We start from the raw sequence: 13,292 nt of genomic DNA, 5'->3' as shown, positions 1-13,292 counted from the left end.
TTACTTTATTAGAGTAGGCAGATATTACACGAGCATTCACAATTTCACCCTTATATATTTTACCGTTAAATAATCTTACCCGTATAGACTGCCATTTGGTTGAGTGCTTGACAGTTGATAGATGTGGGCTAAATCATTCATTCATAATACAGTATATATTACATTGTTTTATTAGATCATCCTCTATGGTGGGGGGTTTCGAAGCTCCTCCATAGTGTCATGTCAGCGCCACGTAAACATCGGGGGCATCAAAATCTCAACCAATAATGTCTCGCTATGGTATAATGCCCCAAAAGCACCCTTTATATATATATATACACACACACATATGTATGTGTGTGTAAGGGATATAGAGAGGGCCCACCTTTTTCTCTCTTCCGCGCCGGGCGTTCCAACCACCGGCAGCACCAGCGCCCCACCACCAAGGGCGCCCCTTGGTGGTGTTGAGTGCCCAACGGCGCCCGCCTTCAGCTTGGAAGCCGCCCCATAGCGACCCGTCTTACAATATATTACCATATTCTATTCGGCATCTGTGGCATGAACCGCAATTTCTGTTTGGCGATACAGGATAAAGTACATACTATCAAAACCATACCTCGTCAAAACAAACTAGAATATAGTAGTTTTCTTTTTAAACATCAAACTCCCCTAATACTCTCAAAAACTCCTATATAAATAGGTTATTGTCTTAGATATGAATCATATGATCCAAGACCTTTACTAAAAGTCTAAAATCTCTACCAACTTCACTAGTCCACATTAGCTTAAATCTAATTATGCATAGTTTGATTTCAATTAAATGGCAATAGAAGTAAGCGCATTTTGGTAAATATGCCATTTCATCATTTTTTGGGGGTTAGACGGTTAGTTTTAGATCACTCTATGCCAATTTTAGATCACATATGTCAACACATCAAAGATACATGATATTTAATCAGAATCTTAAATATATATATATAAATGAAACATCTCTATATTTTTTTATGCTACCAGATCTTTATTTGTAAATATAGGTTTCTTAAGTATTTGACCCGAATTCACGGATATGGGTTTCACCAAACCCAGATATCCCTTAAACGGATTATAACATCTCATTAAATTAAAATTTAATCTCACCAAATTTTTTATATGAAGATTCAATAAATTAGAGATATACTAAAAAATAGTATCCGATTAAAAAAATATATTATGTATAACTAAGAAATAATTTTATAGTAAAAAAAAAATTAGCGGGTCATGGGTCTCACAAAACCCAAATAGCTTTTAAACCGGGTTATATAATCTGATTTATTTGTGAAACTCTTTCATCATCAAATCCTAAATATATTATTAATTTTTTACAATAAATAAAATTAAAATCCAAAAAAATATATAAATCTTATAAACAAATAATGCAAAACACCCCTTAATACCGGGGGGGGGGGGGGGGGATACAAACTAGTAAATGAATAATTTAAACAAAACGCTTTATGCTCTCAAAAAAAATTAATAGTAAATGAATAATTTAAACAAAACGCTTTATGCTCTCAAAAAAAATTAATATGTAATAGTTTTGTTTTTTAACATTGAAACTTAAAATACCCCTAATACTCTCTAATGTCCAATATAATTACACCCCTCACTAAGAGCCAAAAACCTCTACCAAAGAGGTAGCCCACATTAGCTTAAATATCATTTTGTAATGTTTGTTTCTAATTAAATGGTAATAAAAGTCAAATTACAATTATTAAAAATTAATATAATTTAGAACCTAGCTTAAATAGTAATTTTTACATAATTTTAATATTTTAAGATCATAACTATGTGTAATATAATTTTTCACCCGTAATATGTAATTAAAAATTTAACCCATCATCACAAGCCGGTTAAACGATGTGCATCATCGACTTGAAGGGATTAGTCTGTCTCATGAGGTGGCTAGGAGTAGACCAAAGTTATCTTTATCATTTAAATTCATGTTTTGGTTTATCTAGTACCTTGAATTTATTTTTATTAATTTAAATTATTTTCTGTTTAAAAGTCAAGTTATAGTATTTGAGTTATAATAGGAGTTGATGTATGGGTACCTGTATAAACCTGATTAGTGTTTTTATTTTTATGCATGTTTTATGTTAACAATAAGTACCAAGAAAGAGTCGCTAATCAAGTTTTGAGCAAATTGTCTTTGTGGTTGGCTTTCGAACTTTGATATCACCTTTTCCACGTTTAACAAATGGTATCAAATTCAAACCCGCGAATCATGTATGAGTTCCAAGTAATTGGAGGTGTGAAGAAGGTGCACAATACGAACTACAATATATGGGTGACATGTATGAAGTCTTATCTACAAAGAAAAGATTTGTGGGAAGTTGTCAATGAAGAAAGCTCGTGGAGCCAACGAACGACGTGAACCATGTTGTTAGGAAGTGGCGAGTGAAAGCCAGGAAAGACATGTTCTACTTGAGGCAACGATCGATGAAGAGTTTATGGAACATATCCAAGATCTCGAAACACTGAAACCGGCATGGGATGCGTTGGCTGCCTTATTCTCCAAGAAAAAAAAAATACCAAACACAACTTTTGGAGAAAGAGCTATTGTCGATATTCCAATTAGATCTTACTATACCCCAATATTTTCCCAAGGTAAAGACGTTATGTCGGGAAATTGGATAGTTGGATCAATAAGCTAGGATCGAGGAGGCAAGAATGAAGAAAATTATTATTCACTGGCTCAAACCCGAGTAACGAAGCATCGTTACAGTATAGGGATGGGTGAATCTACCTATGCTCGGTAAGTTTGAAAATTTTTTGGCAGGCCAAGAAGCATTAATCAAACAGGTGGGAGATGTTTCGATTAGACCATCAAAGGTTGAAGATCAAGCCTTGTATGCTGGGAAGGGAAAGAAAGGTTATTGATATGGGAAATTCAAGACCGGGCCAAGTATGAAGAGAAACAGAAACCATGAGCCAGGAAGGAAACATAAAGAATGAAACAGCCAGAGACAAACGTAAGAATATTGAAAATAGAAAGTTTACGCTAAAGTTTTCAAGTGTGGACAAGAGGGTCACATGGATTGTAAGTGGATGATCTAGACCTAATCGTCCAGATCATGTTTTAGCGTCTTGAAAAAGCTCTTTATGGCCTGCACCAAGCACCTCATTCATGGTATGCTTCCCTAGCAGAACACTTGCTGAAGAACGGCTATAGAAGAGGAGTCATCGATAGACGTTATCTATCAAGAAGGTAAAGGGCGATCAGATCTTGGTCCAAATATATGTTGACGGCATTATCTTTGGATCTACTTCTGATAAATTGTGTAGAGAGTTTGCCGAGGTCATGCAAAGCCGGTTTGAGATGAGCTCGTTAGGAGAGATGACTTTCTTTCTGGGTCTTCAAGTTGAACAAAAGGAGGACGACATTCTGATTCATCAAGAAAAATATGTTCGTGATATCGTCCAAAAGTTTGGGTTCCAAGAATCCTCTCCTTTTCTCACTCCAATTTCTACTTGTCATGCGCGTGCTCCAGATCCATCAGGAACTCCAGTTGATAAACATCTCTGTAGATCTATGATCAGCTCCCTGATGTATCTCACTGCCAGAAGACCGGACATCATGTTCCCTGTCTTTCAGTGTGCCAGATATCAGAGTAATCCGAAAAAGTCTCACTTAATTGCTGTAAAGCGCATCTTTTGGTACCTTAAGGGAAAGCCTTGCTTAGGTCTTTGGTATCCCAAAGACTACCATATGGTACTCCATCTTACACCGATAACGATTATGGAGGATGTAATCTTGATCAAAAGTCAACATCGGGGGGATGTCGTTTCCTGGGTGATAGGTTGATCTCCTGGAAATGCAAGAAACAAGTCACCGTGTCCACCTCCACTACTGAAGCAGAATACATTGTTGCCTTCGCTTGTTGCTCTCAAGTCATATGGATCCAACATCAGCTGTTGGATTACGGTTTGAATTTCTTTAACACCACTACTAAGTGTGACAATGAGGCAGCTGTGTGTATTGTTAAAATCCCGGTCCAGCACTCTAAGACAAAGCATATTGACATCCGAATGAATTTTATTCATGATTGTTTTGACCGGAAGCTTGTCTAAATTGAACGGGTCGATTCCGATGACAACTTTGCATACCTGTTTACTAAAACTTTTGATCGTGCCCGATTTTTGTTTCTCGGTTGAGTAACTTGGCAAGATCTCTTCTGTTCAAAGTTGAGGTTTTGTTCATTTTGTTTATTTTATTTTATTTTGATTTTTACCTTATTTTTAAATTTTATTTTTATGTTATTTTTAAAAGTTTTTAAATTTTACTTTTATTTGTTTTACAAGAATTACTTTTAAGTTTTATTTTATTTTTCTTTTACTGTTTATTTTATGTTTCAATCTTTTTGTATATAAAATTGTAAATATTTTTCAAATATGTCACAATTTTAGAGGGAGAAAATGAGTTAAGTTTAACTCACCAAAAAGATTTTAAGTTTCGTTAAGAAAAACAAAAACGAGTCACTTGACTAACCAAAAATACTTTATACTTTATTAGGTAATTCTACTTCATTAAGAAAATCAGAAAAAGGTTCAAAAATGTATTCGCTTGTTTAGAAGGAGTTCCTTTTTAGAGGGAGTCGGATAATTAAAATATTAGAAAATTTTGAGAAATTGATCCGACCCTTTGGAATATGATAAGAAATTGTCGTTAGTGATACTAGCACACGAAAAGAATAGATCAAAAGTCAACATGATCATTGCTTGATGTATAGATAGACTTAACAAATGAGTAAGTATCATAGTCATATAAACTTAAATACTCGCCTATGCTAGTGGTTACACTCTTATGAAGCGGTTGCTGACTCCAAATAAGTCATATCTTTGAAGGAAAAAATATTAATAGTCAGTCATACACAAGCCCGTTAGTGATTTGTGTATATAACTATTATTTCTTGTTTTAAATTTAAATATTGAAATATCAAACATTATTGAAAAAGCAGAAAAATTGCAAAATACTCAAAAAAAATATTCAAAAAATCAACAACAAAAATGTTGACAATTTATCAAACAAAAATGGGTATATTAGAACTATGTGACGTGAGGCAAACAAGTAAGACCTAAACACTTTATATGAAAACTTGTAAGTCTGGATGACATGTAAGTCCATGGTTCAACCTTTAATCTGTTTGAAAAGAAATTTTACGAAAAGTCTTTAAAAGCTCAAAATATTTTGATCAATTATTAGGGGGTCGAAGTCAATTTGGGGTGAGACCACACAAGTATTGTGCTTAATTTATTCCTTAACGTATCATTGTGAAATCAAAATACTTGTTAAGTTTAAAGTGGGCCTAAATATCTACAATCGACTTTGGGTTCTTGGCATAATAATATCCAAATAGAAGTGCGATCTAGGACGCTATAGATAATGTAATTCCATGTCGTGATCTTTCTCACCAAAAACTAGTATCTATCAAATTTTGTAAATTAATTAATTAGTAAAAATTAATATAATATTAATTTCTTCTTTACTTCACTTTTCAATTTTTAGTTTATTTTTAAGTTTTATTTTATTTTTATTGACACGTCAAAACTAGTTTAACTTGTATTTTCTTTAATTTTATTTTTATCTTATTTTAATTTATTTTTATTTTTATCCTTTATTTTATTTAGCTTTGTTTAAAATGTTATTCTATTTTAAATTTGTTTTTAACTTTGTTTTATTTTTAACATCTCTTAAATTTTATGTGTAATTTTTAACTTTGTTAAAACTCTTATTTATTTTTATTTTTACTTTTAATATTATTTTATTTCAATTCTATTATTATTTTTGTCTTAAAATTTTTATTTAATGTATAGTTAAATTGAGTTAATTTTTACAACAAGGTTCTCAATGCAACGGTTGTTAAGTATTGACCCGAGATGTTTTGACCCTATTACGAGATAGGTTGACCCTATAAATAGGTCTTTTAAACATCTCTTTCATTCTTATCCACTCACACCTTATCCACTCTCTTTCTCTCTCTAATATTTTCTCTCAAACAAGAGCCACCACCACCGCCTTTACAATATTTCCAGATATGATAATCAATATACGGATTTGTTTCATAAATCACACCCAATCATCTAACAAACATGGTAGAATGAAAAAACTTTAAAATGATTCAAGGAAGTTCTATTGGAATGAGAGTTGTATGCAAATTGAAAATGTATTCGAATGTAATATGTATTCGAATGAAATGGTATTATGTGAAAAATGATCTAAGGACATTATGTTCGAATGGGTGCTTGTTCGAATAGATATGTATTCGATTGAAGGGTTTATTCGAATGGTCTGGTTATGAATAAGAACTGATGATATTGTGAAAATCTGTTAAGATTCAAGTATTCGAATGGTATTCGAATAGAATAAACACTCAAATATAATTTTTATTCCAATTCAATGCTATTCAAACAAAATGAAGTCTGATCTTGAAATTTGATAAGTATATAGCATTCGAATGAATCTAGTTTCGAATGAAAGAGTTGTTTGGTCAAGACTATAGCTAAAGACTATTAGAATAGAGTAAATGTTACATATTTTATGGTTTGGTCATTTGAACATCCATTCGAACAAACTGGAAATTACTAAGTGCATTGTATTTGAATATCCATTCGATTGGATAAAATTTTTTGAAAATCTTCAAGTATACTTCATTCGAACAGTATATAAGTTTATTGAAAAATCTAAGTATAGAATAATCTAATCTAAGGAATTGTATTCGAATCGAATTCTATTTGATTTTAATAAAATCCTTCTATTCGAATGTTTTATCTGTCAAGACTAGTTCAATTTTGAATGGTCACATAAACTGGAATTGATTCGAATACAATAGTCATCTCTGTTTATCATTCACTTCATTCCGAATACCTCATCCTTAGACAAAATTTCTATTATGGTTCAAACCTTTTGTAAATAACTTTGAAAAAGTTTTGTTTCATTTTTTTAAGTTAATCCTTGTACATATTTATTTTCTTGTAACTCCATTAACAACAATAATGTCTCTTGTGTGCTTTTAGGGTTATAATAGCTTCTGTAATTTGGAGATACCGACAAAGAGAAAGTTCAAAGTATTCATCTCAATGTTCAAGGGATTGCAAACTTGTCCTTTGTCCTATGCAATCACTGCTGATCCTGAGATTCATTACTCATGGATAGAACAATTCTAGGAAAATGCAAGGACAAAGAAAGGTAGTTCGAGGATCACTTCAAAGATTGATGGTTTAAAGGTGATAGTCACTGAAGATGTTGTCAGAAAGGCTCTCCAGATTCAAGATTATGCAGGTGATTTGTGCACCATCTTTACAAAGGAACAAATAGCTGAATACTTGGAGGATATTGGCTATGAAGTTGAGTGGTCAACTTGTGAGAAGAAGTATTTTCCCATCTAATGGAAGCTTTTGTTTCACATAGTGGCAAACTGCTTATCTTCTCAGAAAGGTGGTTTCGACAAGCTTAATGTTGATTGGGTGGGAGTAATGTTGATTTTGACAAGGAGAAGGAGGTACAACTACTCTCAGCTGTTCTTCAAGTACATTCAACTAAATGTGCTTGCCAAGAACTGAATAATGATGTATCCACATTTTATCCAATTGATTTTGGACTACCTTCTTTCTGATACACCCAAACCCGTGCAAATGAATGAAGTTGTTGATGATGGTAATGCAGTTGAGTTTATTGAACCATTTAATGTGAAAGAAATCAAGTTATCCATCTTGAATTCCATTCTCAAGCCATCCGGGAGAAGCTCTCATAAATACCAGGGTGAAGAACCTGGTAAAGTTTGGCCAATTCAAGGAAACTGAATCTGATAGTGATGGAGCAGAGGTTGAGGAAGGAAATGAGGATGATGATGATCCTGATGATGATCAGGATGGAGGTGATGATGAGGAGGTAGAACAGGAGGATGAGCCTGTTGATGAACCGGTTGATGAGTCTGAAACGGAGTCAAAAACTCCTGTGGTTAAAGAGGGCAGATCCAAAAAGAAGCATGACAAGTCAAAGAGGAAAGCTGGTGAGTCCTCAAAGGGATCTGCTGTTGCTGAGGAAGAAGAGGAAGAGGAGTCTGAGCGTCCTCCAAAACGGTTGAAGAAGGCAAAGGACTCCAAGAAGTCTTCACCTTCTAAGGTGCCTCAACTTAAGGTAACATTTCCTTCGATTTTTGAGATGCTGACCCACTCCTTAGCAACCCAAACCACATCACCACAAACCACCATTCCCAACCCACACATAGGATCACCCAAGACTTTAGCCAAAACCTTAAAAGCCCTCCAAGATAAACAAATCAAAGTTACCAAAACCCAATCTCACCTAAATCCAAACCCAAAATGACCTCACCCAAAGCCCCAACCAAATCTAGACCTAGAATCATCCTTAGAAGAAAGGCCAAAACCCAGAAACCATCCCTCGTAGATGAACCTGTTACCTCACCTGAAACCTCCCCAACCCGCTTAAACGAACCAATGCTCTCAATGTTTGAGGACATACCTATAACCACCCAAATCGAAACCTTTACCTCACCTACGGCCACCATACCCGTCACCTCACCCACATACCAATTCACCTCACCGATTAGGGATACCTCGTTCTGGTCATCTACATTCACCACATATAGCCAAACCCAAACCACCTCAACCACCACAGAAACAACCACCACACCAACAAACCTACCCTTAACCATAACCACATCTTTCCCAACCTTAACCTTAACCATACCCATCTCAACCACACCACACTCAACCATTTCAACCACACCTCCTTTAACACTTAGGAGACCAGTGATCGCTGCCACTCCCATTTCAAGTGGGAAATCGAAGAAATCTCCTGTGTTCAAAGATCCTGTCCTCGATAGGCTTGCGGCACTGGAAGAGGCTAATGAGAACCGTGCAAAGCGGGAACTCATGTTGATCAAATTCTGAAAGATCAACAAGTCATCAACCAAGAGGTCACTCGTCAACGTGACACTTTGGCCGATTAATTGGCCATTCTTCAAGAGAGACGTGACTTGGATCAAGCCAAAATCGAAAGTCAACAAAATTGGATCAACTTGTTGCATCAACGAATCAACAATCAACAAGAGCTGATTAACAAAAACACACTGCAAAATGCTGACCAACATGTTGAAATGGAGACGCTTGAGTCTTGGGTGAGAAGCTGGTAACTGATCTTCCTTCCTCCTCAACGTTAGCTAGTGAGTTCAGGAGGCAACTCAACTCCACACTCGACAAGGTATGGATTGATTTTGAGCGTTTGAGCTCAAGGGTGAGTGGGTTGGAAGGTTGTGAGAGTCGGGACGTGAGCAGAGTGATGGGTGAAAGCGTGAGGCTGCGGAATCTAGTTGAGCTGCTGAAGGAAGAATTGGAGAATCAACACGCCGAACAGGGGAGTGTTAATGAGTCGTTGGTTAACCGATACCTCGCCGTGATGGAGGTTATGCGGTTTACTGATTAGGATGTTGAGAACCTACGGGTTCACTTGATGGAGACCTTTCGAGGGTTTCTTCGTGTAGCCGAGCCAAGAGCTGAGCAAGTCAACCAAAGACAAACTATTCTTGCTCGTTTAGCTACTGATGTCGAAAGGGTTAGAGCTATGGGAAGCGTATACGGTTTCCTCTACATGGGAGAACCAAGTAAAGAAGGGGGTGAAGGAGGTTCTGGTTTGAAGGCTGCTGATGATGAGCCTGAAGTTGTTGTGGGAACCGTTGCCGGCACTGAGCTTGTAGCTACCACTGTTATTTCATCTGGGCAGGTCAATACTACAAGTTAACCACTTGTTGCACCCACCACTAGTGCACAAGTAAGTGTTGTGTTCACCACCATATTGATTGTTCATACTAATGCACAACAATTAACACAAGGTGGTGGTGATGATGGTGATGACGATGATGACGAGTCTGATGGTGGAGACGGTGATGATGATGAGAGAAATGATGAAGAGGATGATGACCACGAGTATGATAGCTTCGATGATCCTCGTGGTGGTGGAAATGGTGATGGAAGTGGTGATGGCAGTGGTAGTGGTAGTGGAAACGGTATCGGTGGTGCTACTTGAAATAAGGTGGCCGATGATGAGCCGCCAAAGAAGGCTGAGAAAAGAAAGAGACGGATGCTGCGGTGGAGGCTGAACTGGCCTCTTTACTAAATGTTTGTTCTTTTGTAGGTACCGTTCCAACAGTTGAGAAAGCCGTGGAAGACAATAATGATAATGACATCAACTATTCTCCTAACCCCAACACATCAGTTAGGGAGAATGTTGAGCCGACTGCTGAATAACTAGTTTTCACTCTTGTTTTGCTCCTGCTCGAAGAAAGTCAAGAAAATCCACCAAATACTATAGCGTGAGCAGGATGTGAAGCTTTAGATGGAGGTCAAAGCCTTACCATGATTCAGATCTCATTCTGTACGCAAAATACCACAAAGATAAAAAAAATTGGCTATCCAACGTGCATGGGGATCTGACATATCTTACCTACAAAGATATGCACTCTTTGTCTGTCCTCGACATGAACTTCTTTCGCAAGACTATAGGTCGAGATGACAGCAAAGACATCACTGAATCATGGTTCAAGAACAACTTCTTGTGGAGAGAGTGGAGGAACGACTACCCGACATTTGCGGTCAATGAGGGTAGAACGTACAAGTCAAAGAAGATCAACCCTTCACCAACAAGTCGTCCAAGGGTCGACTATACAAGATGCCTGACGATCATGGTGAGCCGATCTGCCATGGAATGCCCTTTGAAGACGACTTTCTCTATGACTTCATCGTCTGGGAGTTTGACAACGTGCACGGCGAAGTCATCATTCACTACACCCGCACTCATGACCTGAGGTTCTTCGATGAACACGAACTTGCAGGTTTTGGACTCAGCGACTTGGAAAGTCAAGTCGCCCCTTTGCATTGTTGAAGACGTCCGTCGTGACAAAACGGACGCTGTCGTTGGAAAGTTTGTCAAGTTACATGTTGAAAAGCAACCATTTAAAGATCCAGACGATGTCTTCGACTACGAGTGCGAGTGGTGATGGAAGAAAACAAAGCAAATACTAAAGACTAGAGGGAGATTGTAAGGCCCATTTCTAGAATAGTCTTTCGTATTTGTTAATATGTATTTTGTTAGTTGTTCAAGTATTATCTTTTGTATGTATTGGGCCCGAGGCCTATTGTATTTGGAGCCCATTGGGCATGTTATGTGAAAGATGTGTATGGGAATACACACACTATATAAAGTGTGTGTATCACATACACAATGTAACCCTTTTGCAAATATCATCTTATAAACCTACAAACTATGTCTCTCTCTTTCCGTTTCAGCCGTAATAACTATCACCACAAGATTCGAGATCTCGGTCTTAGCTAGTTGTTTCCGCCAACTAGTTGAGAGGTTGATCAAAGACAACTAGTAATTAGTTTATTTGTTGTTTGATCCGCTTATGGAACCTACAAAAACGTAGGAAACTTTTTAGTACTTTTACTTTTTTGTATTTTATTTATATTTCAAGTTATGATTTTTTATTTTTTATTTTTTTTTGAATTTTTTAATGAGAGGTTTTTAAAATGGTTAGATTTTAGAAACCCCTCATCAAAATATTCAAAAAAATAATTAAAAAATTATAACTCAAAATATAAATCAAAAACTTAAAAAGTAAAAATACTAAAAAGTTCTTTCCGTTTTTCTCGCTCCATTCAAAAAAATCTCGAGATATGTCAACCCGTTTTGACCCGTTTCAATCATTTTCTCTTTTTAGTTTGACTCATTATGACCATTTATATACATTTTAATACAACTAATTCAACCCAATAGATCACAATTATCACCCCTAGCTAGTATAAGTATCTATATAAACTCAATTAGTTTTCTATATTCTTTGTATGTTTCTGATTTCAACAATAAGAAAGAGTCCTCATCAAGTTCGGAGCATGTCGTTGTTGGCTGGTTTTCGATTTTAATTTCACTTGTTCCACGTTTAACAGAGACAACATTAAACTCTAGTTTATACCTAATCATAAAAAATAAACTTAACATCAATTTTTAACAAAGGTTATTATTATCTATTATCTAATAAGAATAAAAGAGAATGTTGATGCCGCACAGCCCTACGGCACCATATTGGTTCACACGATTTTTTTAGTTTAGGTAGTGCAGCGAATGTAACGGAAACGATCAATCACATGCCAAATTTTTTTTAGTTCTTAGTTCATTTATCGTAGCGAGCATAGTCAATACCGACCGGATTTGCGTTACCTTGTCGCACCATTATGTTAAATCACTGATTATTATATTATTGTCAATAAAAATATACAACATATTTTATTACGTACATACCTTTTAATAGTATTTTACACATTGGGAATATTATAGAAGCATTGTAGATGGAGGGCCATAGCTTCCTCCTGAATCTTATCACCAAACGTCACGTTTACATTTTATTAAATGAAAACAGGACTTTCATCGAAAGTGTAATCGCATACTTAACCATGCTGTCTTCGGATGGCTTTACTTCTTCTTCCCGGAACCTCGATACACCCACCGACCATCATGTATTCGTACGTGCAACATGCTCTATATATACAACTATTAATCTCTATATCTTCTCATAAATATCAAACCAATCCAACAATTACTTAACCGACTTCTAGTTCTGTTGATCAATGGCAACCAACAACAACGAGCCTCAGTTCCATGACTTCTTACCTCTAATGGCGGACAAATTGGGAGGAGAAGGTCTCATTGATGAAATGTGTAATGGGTTTAACTTGCTGATGGACCGCGATAAAGGTGTGATCACATTTGATAGTTTGAAGAAGAATTCATCACTTTTAGGTCTTCAAGATTTGTCAAATGATGATCTTTTGAGCATGTTGAGAGAAGGTGATTTTGATGGAGATGGTGCACTTAGTCAGATGGAGTTTTGTGTTCTTATGTTTAGATTAAGTCCTGAGTTGATGGAGCAATCTGAGAGTTTATTAGAACAAGCCTTGGAAGAGGAGTTTAATTTTCAATATTGAGTTGTAAAGTTTTCCATAATTTATAAAGTTATTGATTTTGTTGATAATATCCAAAGGCCAAATATGTTGTCTTCATGCTATATTGAGATGTTTATTATGTATTAATAAAAGCCACACGGCCACTAGTTAACCCAAATGATATCACCGTAAACTCGTAACAACCATACTTTGCGAGTGCTAAAAACAATATTCGGATATACTCATCCATCGCCCTCAACTGATGATAACTTGATCTAAGAGAAGACGTGTGATATTTGTGTGGGTTATAAAAAAATTTC

At 36.0% G+C, this 13,292-nt stretch overlaps 1 pseudogene; it reads left to right on the top strand.

The window, feature by feature from the left end:
* Positions 1–12,657: 12,657 nt before the first annotated feature.
* LOC143529435 (calcium-binding protein KRP1 pseudogene) lies at positions 12,658–13,014 on the top strand (annotated as a pseudogene).
* The last annotated feature ends 278 nt before the right edge of the window (positions 13,015–13,292 follow it).

This window comes from Bidens hawaiensis, unplaced genomic scaffold (genome assembly GCF_021521415.1).
Source record: "Bidens hawaiensis isolate Kalapana, Puna unplaced genomic scaffold, B.hawaiensis_p1.1 tig00008542_1, whole genome shotgun sequence".
NCBI lineage: Eukaryota > Viridiplantae > Streptophyta > Magnoliopsida > Asterales > Asteraceae > Bidens > Bidens hawaiensis.
Note: the sequence above shows the minus strand (reverse complement) of the source record. Positions and strands in the feature narration are given on the sequence as shown.